Source organism: Pinus tabuliformis, chromosome 1_2, assembly GCF_031772625.1.
Source record: "Pinus tabuliformis cultivar Carrire ecotype Pingquan chromosome 1_2, CPIR1, whole genome shotgun sequence".
Classification (NCBI taxonomy): Eukaryota; Viridiplantae; Streptophyta; class Pinopsida; order Pinales; family Pinaceae; genus Pinus; species Pinus tabuliformis.
The window spans coordinates 575,097,353-575,106,309 of record NC_142298.1 but is presented as its reverse complement, the minus strand read 5'-3'; positions in this window follow the sequence as shown (position 1 = coordinate 575,106,309).

The following is an 8,957-nucleotide window of genomic DNA, read 5'->3' as shown; positions in this document are numbered from 1 at the left end:
TACGGAAAAAGCTGTATAACCTGAGGATGAAAGATGGAGACTCGGTGACAGAGCATTTGAATGCGTTTAATACTGTGGTAAGTCAGTTATTATCTGTTGATATTAAAATTTCAGATGAAGATAAGTGCATCAGTCTATTGTGTTCTCTACCAGATTCGTGGGATAGTCTGGTTATTGCAATAGGTAGCAATGCAACTGCTTTGCAGTTTGATGAAATAGTCTCGGCCTTGCTGACGGAGGAGATGAGACGGAAAAATATGGACAACCAGAATGGTGATGCCTTGTCTGTACGAGGACGGTCCCAGAATAGAAACAAAAATAAGTCATCGAGTGGGAGATCTAAATCTAGAGGGAGATCTAAATCTCCAGGAAAATCTACAAAGGTGGTGTGCTGGAAATTCGGAAAGGAAGGGCACTTCAGAAGGGATTGTAAATCTAAAGCTCCTGATAAAGGAAAGGGATCTGATGATGCTCCTTCTGCAGAGGCGAAAACCACCTCAGATGAAGGTGGGGATGTGTACTTGGCTTCTTCAAGTACACATGTAGATCATGAGGCATGGTTGACTGACTCAAGTGCATCCTTTCACTTCACTCCCCATAGAGAGTGGTTCTGCGAGTATGAGAAATACGATGGTGGTGATGTCTTCTTAGGAGATGATAGGAAGGCTAGAATCATTGGTCGGGGAAAACTAAAGTTAAAGTTGCAAGGTGGAAGGGCTAGAACACTTCCGGGTGTTCTACATATTCCTGCATTGGCTAGAAATCTGAATTCTGTAAGCAAGTTAGATGATGCAGGTGTAAAGACGGTGTTTGAGAAAGATACCTGCAAGATGGTTCGAGGAGCACTGATATTGATGCGGGGAGTTCGGATTGGAACTCTGTACAAGCTGCAAGGTAGCACTGTTGTTGATGGGTGCAATAGTTCTATGGTTCCTGAAAATGGAGTAGAAAATCTAGTGGTCTTTGGAGAGAAGACCATGTTGTGGCATCAAAGGCTTGGACATATTGGAGAGAAGGGCCTTCGAATACTTCATGGTAAAGGTATGGTAGAAGGTATGAATGATAGCTCTCTGGATTTCGATTTCTATGAAAATTGTGTGTATAGGAAGCAAAATCGGGTGAGTTTCCCCTTTGGTGGTAAGAGGACGAAACAAATATTAGAGCTTGTGCACAGGGATGTGTTTGGACCTGTGAAGGTTCCATCACTGGGTAAGTCTGTGTACTACGTATCATTTATAGATGACTTCTCAAGGAATACATGGATATATTTCCTTAAGAAGAAATCTGAAGTCTTTGACAGGTTTAAAGAATTTAAGGCTCTGGTGGAAAATCAGACAGAGAAGAAGATAAAGGTGTTGAGGACAGATAATGGTGGAGAATTTTGCAGCAAGGAATTTGAAGAATTTTGTAAGAAGTGTGGTATAGCATGGCAGAAGACTACTCCATATACACCTCAGCAAAATGGAGTTGCAGAAAGAATGAACAAGACGTTGATGGAAAGGGAAAGAAGCATGCTCAGTGGTGCCGGGTTAGGACAGGAATTCTGGGCAGAGGCGGTGGATACTGCATGTTACCTGATCAACAGATCACCTTCATCAGCGTTGGAGGATAAGACTCCACAAGAAGTATGGACTGGTAAGAAACCCTCTCTTTCACATCTAAGGGTATTTGGATGTGATGCATATGTACATGCTCCAAAGGAGAAACAAACCAAGTTGGATAGTAAATCTGAAAAGTGCATCTTTATTGGGTATAAGGATGGTTTAAAGGGTTATAAGCTTTGGAACCCAGTCACACGGAAGGTTGTGTACAGCTGAGATGTGTTGTTCAGAGAGGTAAAAGATGTTATTCAACATGAAGTCCAACCAAAGGAACCTGAGAAGATAGAGTTTGAGCCAAAGGAGGAAGAATCAGAGTCTGAAGCAGAGGAGGAATCAGAAGATGAAGAGCCACAAACTCCGACTGTGAGAAGATCAGTTCGAGAAAGAAGGCAGCCAGAAAGGTATAGTCCATCTGCTTTCAGTTCAAATTTTGCTTTGTCTGTTACTGATAATGATCGTAGAACTGTGAAGGAAGTAGTGGATTCAGAGGATGGAAAACTCTGGAAAGAGGCCATGGTCGATGAAATGGCATCTTTGCACAAAAATGAGGCTTGGGATCTGGTGGAGTTGCCGGCTGGAAGGAAACCCATTGGCAGCAAATGGGTGTTCAAGAAGAAGACAAATGCAGAAGGAATGGTGGAGAAATACAAAGCTCGGTTGGTAGCAAAAGGTTATTCCCAGGTGTCGGTAATTGATTTTGATGATATTTTTTCTCCTGTTGCCAAGGTAACTTCTATTAGATTACTTTTATTTGTTGCTGTTGCTTTTGATTTTGAGGTAGAACAGATGGATGTGAAGAAAACATTTCTTCACGGGGATTTGGAAGAGGAAATCTACATGAAGCAACCTGAAGGCTTTGCGGTGAAGGGTAAGAAAGAACTAGTATGCAAGTTAAAGAAGTCTCTGTATGGGTTAAAACAGTCACCAAGGATGTGGTATCAGAAATTTGATACATTTATACGGGGACTTGGCTTCACCAGAAGGAAAGCAGATCATTGTGTGTATTTTAAATTAATTGGTGACCGTATTATTTATCTGGTTTTGTATGTGGATGATATGTTGCTGGTTGGAAATGACAAAGAAATTATCCAGGATTTGAAGACCCAATTGTCCTTCAAATTCGACATGAAAGATCTTGGTGCTGCAAACTATATTTTGGGCATGGAAATTAAAAGAGATCGGTCAAAGAGGAAGCTCTGGTTAAACTAGAGGAAGTATGTCGAGACAATACTCCAGAGGTTTAATATGCAGGATAGTAAACCGGTAAAGGTTCCTATTCCTGTAGGTGTGAGGTTATCTGCTGAACAGTGTCCCAAGACACAAGAAGAGGAAGAGGACATGTCCCGTGTTCCATATGCAACTGCAGTTGGTAGCCTAATGTATGCAATGGTCTTTACTAGACCAGACATTGCACATGCAGTGGGAGTATTGAGCAGGTTTATGTCAAAACCTGGGAGGGAGCACTGGACAACAGTGAAGCGGGTTTTCAGGTATTTGCGTGGCACCGGTGATTATGGTTTGTGCTACCAAGGAAGACCAGGATTGGACAAAGTGTTGGACATTCATGGCTTTGTTGATGCAGAATGGGTTGGAGATCTGGATCAGAGAAGATCTACAAGTGGGTATGTGTTTAACCTATTTGGAGGTGCAGTCAGTTGGATGAGTAAGAAACAATCTGTAGTGGCACTATCAACTACAGAGGCAGAATACATGGCAGCCACTCATGCAAGCAAGGAAGCAATTTGGTTGCAGAGATTGTGTTCAAGTATGAGGTTAGTACAGGGAGCTATAAGAATAGACCGTGACAGCCAAAGTGCAATTTTCTTGGCAAAGAACCCTGCTTATCATTCAAAGTCAAAGCACATTGATGTTCAATATCACTTTGTGAGGGATATGATAGAAGACAGAAAGGTGTTGCTAGTAAAGGTGGACACTTTGAAGAATACTGCAGATGCATTGACAAAATCTGTGAGCTCTGAGAAGTTCTCTTGGTGTAGAGAAGCAATGGGAATCTCAGGGCTGAAAAATGACTAAGCTCTCCTGTGGCCCCTGTGGAAAGAAAACAACAAGTGGGAGATTGTTGGGTTGTGTTATATTCTTTCCACGTAGTTAATAGGGGGTTTGAAGGGCACCCATAACCCCACTTTATGGGGTTCGGGGCAGCGCCCCTGAAAATTTTGGTTTTGGACCATATGTTAGGTTGGGCGGACCCACCTATGGTTTTGTGCATGATTTTCGCACATGTTTTTTGGACGCGATGGTTTTCGGTCCATGGTATTGGATGCTGCGGCATGTATAAATATGTATTGTAACATTGACAGGAACATAATGAAAAATCAAGATGGTAGTTCGGGTTTTGGGATCCAGGGAAAAATCTCTGTGCATATGTGTTTTATGGGTTATGCTCTCGCATTGTTTATTTTCTTTGTTTAAGAATTCGTATGCAGGTAATTTCTGTACAGGGTTAAAACATACAATCCCCTCCTTCATCTTCGAAGGTTTTTACTTCTATAGAAGGAGCATCATCCGATCCCTTCCATTTTAAGCAATATTTTGCTTATTTCCAATATACCTCTAGATTTATGTATTCCTCTAGATTCTAATCTCCAACTTGAGGACACATTTTTATTTTTATTTTAGTAGTATACTCTTATAAACAAAGTTTTTATTTTATGACTTTCCATGTTTTTTATGTCATCTCCTTCGATAATAGGATTGGACTATATCATCAAAAGTTATATCTATATCATCAAAAGTTAACGTAGATGTATTACTACCTATCACAACAACTACAGTATCCCACAAGTCTAATAAAAAACACAACAAACTAATACACTTACCTTTACCTAAAATATTATCAAGATATAATAGCTAACTTACAATAGTATTAGAGGAATTTAGATTCTTTCTTGCTGAGTCATCATCCTTCATCCCTGGGTTATACAATTCATATTCTAGTAACAATTTGTTCACTCGAGACTTAGACTAATACAAAGTCCCCAACTTGTTCCGAAATACTTTTATTATAGTGCCCTCTAAAACATTCAACAATATTTAATCTAAGAGATACAATCATATTATTATCTTTTTCTTTTTATCAAAATTGGTCTAGTATTCTTTTGACATCTCTATTCATGAATTTCCTAGATGCACATACATATGTTGATCTCCTTCCACTAACTGATCTTCTATTTTGAGCTTCCAAATCTCAAAAATTTAGCCATTGAATTTATTAATATCTATCTTTTAACTACTTCCATTTCCTTAAAAGAGAAGAATCAATTCCAAATATCTCCTACTATTATAGGGTTTACCAAAGGCCCAAGAAAAAATCTTTAGTTACAAAAGAATCCCCTTGAATCCAAAAGTTCTCTTATAGAAAATGTGGGTTTTAACCTTGTATCATTAACTATTGCAAACAAATTCTTAATAGAAAATAAAAGATGCAATGGAAAAAACACATCAACATATATATTTTACCGAGGAAAGCCAAAAACTAGGAAGACAATAATATATATATATATATATATATATATATATATATATATATATATATATATATATATATATCCTATGCCATCTGTAAATCAGTTAATAGTATACTATAAATTGAAAAAAAAAATAGTTTCTTAGAAGGAACTATAAAACTACCATGCACCACAAAAGTTGCTAATGTTGAAAATCATTTGCTAAAACTTGGCAAAGGTGGATTCAAAAAATTTCCCTTAATTTTCTTTTAGGATCTTTCCCTAAAAAATATACATATGGGAGCTTTAACCCCCCTGCAAAAACCTCGAGCATGGTGGGCTTACGAAGGGTAGCCACTTGATCCATTTTGTTTGTTTATTGGATACAAAGAAATGGAGATATTTTTTCAAACATTCGGTCACTATCTCAGTTTGACCATCAAATTTAGGATGATAAGATGAACTATGAGCTAATTGAGTACCAAGACAAGAAAATAATTCTATCTAAAATTTTCTAGTGAAAATGGGATCTCTATTACTTAAAATAACCTTTTGGTTTCCATTTATATTTTGAATTATTTCCATAAATGTAGTAGTGGTTGTACTAGCTTTGGAAGGATGAGACAATGCACAAAAGTGTCAGACTTGGTAAATTTATTAACTACAACCATTAAGAAACTCTTTCCTTCAAACTTGGGTAAATGTATGATAAAATCCATTGGTACCTCTTCCCAACATTGACGTGGAATGGATAATGGTTATAGAATACCCGGGCTCTTAATTTTCTCAAATTTATTTTGTTGGGAAACCAAACATTCCACCACAAACTTATGAATATTATTTTTAAGTTCATCTGAAAAAAATTTGTTCTTGACACTATGGTAATTTTTTAAATGTACTGAGTGCCCTACTATAGGAGAGGTGTGCAATTCCAAAAGGACTTTTGTTTAAGTTGGTAGTTCTCACATAGATTATTATGAAACCAACTCACAAAAAGATAGAAAGGATAGATCAATGCCTTAGAATTCAGCCTCTTCTAGGGGGAAACCTCCTTTACATTACACAAATGAATGATTCTTTGATGGTTCAAATGACTAAACCTTCTTTATATATATAGGAGTCTAAGGAGTCACAATATTACCCAGCCCACCTAACAATAATAATATAAAGGCATAAAAATAATAATAGATGGATTCTATGGGGCACAGTAATAACAATATGGGGACAATATGGGCACAACAATATTAATAAGGGATATAACTACAATAGTAATGGGGTAACCACTAGTATTGTAGGGACCTAACATGCCACTCTCCTTCAAAAATGTGTTGTCCTCAACGCTTGAGTAGTTCTGGATGCTTCTGTATAAAATTCTCATCGTCCCATGTGGAATCTTCAGCCGATAAGTTCTTCCACTTGATGAGATACTTCGAAATTGATCGATTTTGTAGCTGTTGAGTTCTTGTTTCTGTGACTGCTTCTAGTTCCAATATAATTTTTCCTTCCTCGTCAAGTTCTGGTAATATTGTTTGAACTGGGAGCTTGTCACCTATAACCTTCTTTAAACATGAAACATGGAAAACTGGGTGCACTCGAGAAGCTGCGGGAAGCTCCAATTTGTATGCCATAGTACCAATCTTTTGCAACACCTTGTATGGACCATAATACTTTGGTGATAATTTATTATCCTTCTTAGCTTGCTTGAGGGACATTTGTTTATATGGTTGTAGCTGTAGGAATAACCAATCACCTACATCAAAACTTCTTTCACTACGATGTTGATCTGCCTATTGTTTCATTCTATCCCGCGCCAACACGAGGTTATCCTTTAAGAGTTGGAGGACTTGTTGTTGATGCTCGATGTGATGTTCCACTGCTTGAACCTTATAATTTTCTCTTAAATATGATGTGATGGATGGTGGTTGATATCCATAAAGTGCCATAAATGGGGTCATTTTTGTTGTTGTATGGAAGGAACCACCATTCAGCCAGAGGCAACCATTTGACCCATTGTGCTGTTTATCAGATACAAAGCAATGAAGATATCCTTCCAAACATTTGTTTACTATCTCATTTTTCCCATCAGATTGAGGATGATAAGATGAGCTATGAGCTAACTGAGTACCGAGACAAGAAAATAATTCTGTCCAAAAATTTCCAGTGAAAATGGGATCCCTGTCACTTACAATAATCTTTGGGTTTCCATGTAGCTTTTGAATTGTTTCCATAAATGTAGTAGAAACTATATTGGCTTTAAATGGATGTGATAATGCACAAAAGTGTGCATACTTGGTAAGTCTGTCAACTACCACCATGATGAAACTCTTTCCCTCGGACTTGGGTAAACTTGTGATAAAATCCATTGAAACCTCCTCCCAACGTTGGCTTGGAATGGATAAAGGTTGTAATAGACCCGAGGTCTTAATTGTTTCAACTTTATTTTGTTGGCAAACCAAACATTCTGCCACAAGCTTTTGAATATCTGATTTAAGGCCATCCCAAAAAAATTCCTTCTTAACCCTGTGGTAAGTTTTTAAAAATCCTAAGTGCCCTCCTAAGGGAGAAGTGTGCAATTCCATAAGAATCTTTTGTTTGAGTTGGGAATTCTTACAGAAGTATAAGTGATCTTTGTACCATAATGAATCATTTTTCCAACTAAATGTATCAGATGTACTGGAATCTTGTTGTAACTTTTGAATAAGTGCCCACACTTCTTCATCATTCTTCCATTCCTCCCTTGCTTCATTTATCCAATCTGGTTGGATAATAGAAATGGTGCACAACAATGCTTCCACATCCTCATCCTTTCTTGAGAGTGCATCTGCCACCACATTTTGCTTCCCTTTCTGTAGATGATTTCAAAGTCATAACCCAACATCTTTGTGACCCACTTTTGTTTCTCTTTAGAGGATAATCTTTTTTATAAAAAGTATTTAAGGCCATCATGATCCGTTTTTACCTTGAGGTGTCTTCCCATTAGGTAGGTTCGCCATTTCTTAAGTGCATGTAGTATTTCCAACATTTCCTAATCATAAATGGCTTTGTGTAAAAACTTTCCTTGATTGGACAACTGTCAAAAGCAATGGGTCTTTCATCTTGTATTAAAACAGCACCAATTCCATTTTCTGAAGCATCACATTCCACAATAAATGTTTTTGTGAAGTCCGGTGTAGCTAAGACCGGTGCTTGGCACATTGGCTCTTTAAGATTTTCGAATGCCTTTATTGCTTCTAAAGTCCATGAAAATGCATCTTTCTTCAATAATGTTGTTAGAGGTGCTGCTATTCTCCCATATTTTTTAGCAAACTTGCGATAATATCCTGTCAACCCAAGAAATCCTCGCAGATGCTTTATGGATGTGGGGATTTTCCATTCCTTAATGGCTTTAATTTTTCTAGGGTCTACCTTAACTCCTTCATGAGATACAATATGACCCAGATATTCCACCTCTTGTACTCCAAAGAAACATTTGGATCTTTTTGCATATAATTGTTTCTCCTCCAATAGTTGTAGCACCCTGTCAACATGTTCAACATGATCCTTCCAAGACTTGTTGTAGATTACTATATCATCAAAAAATACTAACACAAATTTTCTAAGGAAGGGTTTGAAAATGGAATTCATCAAACCTTGAAATGTAGAAGGTGCATTGGTAAGGCAAAAATGCATGACCAAAAATTCATAATGACCCTCATGAGATCTAAATGTTTTTTTCTGAATGTCTTTAGTCTTCATTCGGATTTGATGAAATCCTGAACAAAGATCCAACTTGGTGAAGTAAATTGATCCATGCAATTCATCCAGTAATTCATCAATGACAGGAATGGGAAACTTATCTTTAATAGTGAGCTTGTTGAGCTCCCTATAATCTGGACACATGTGCCATGAT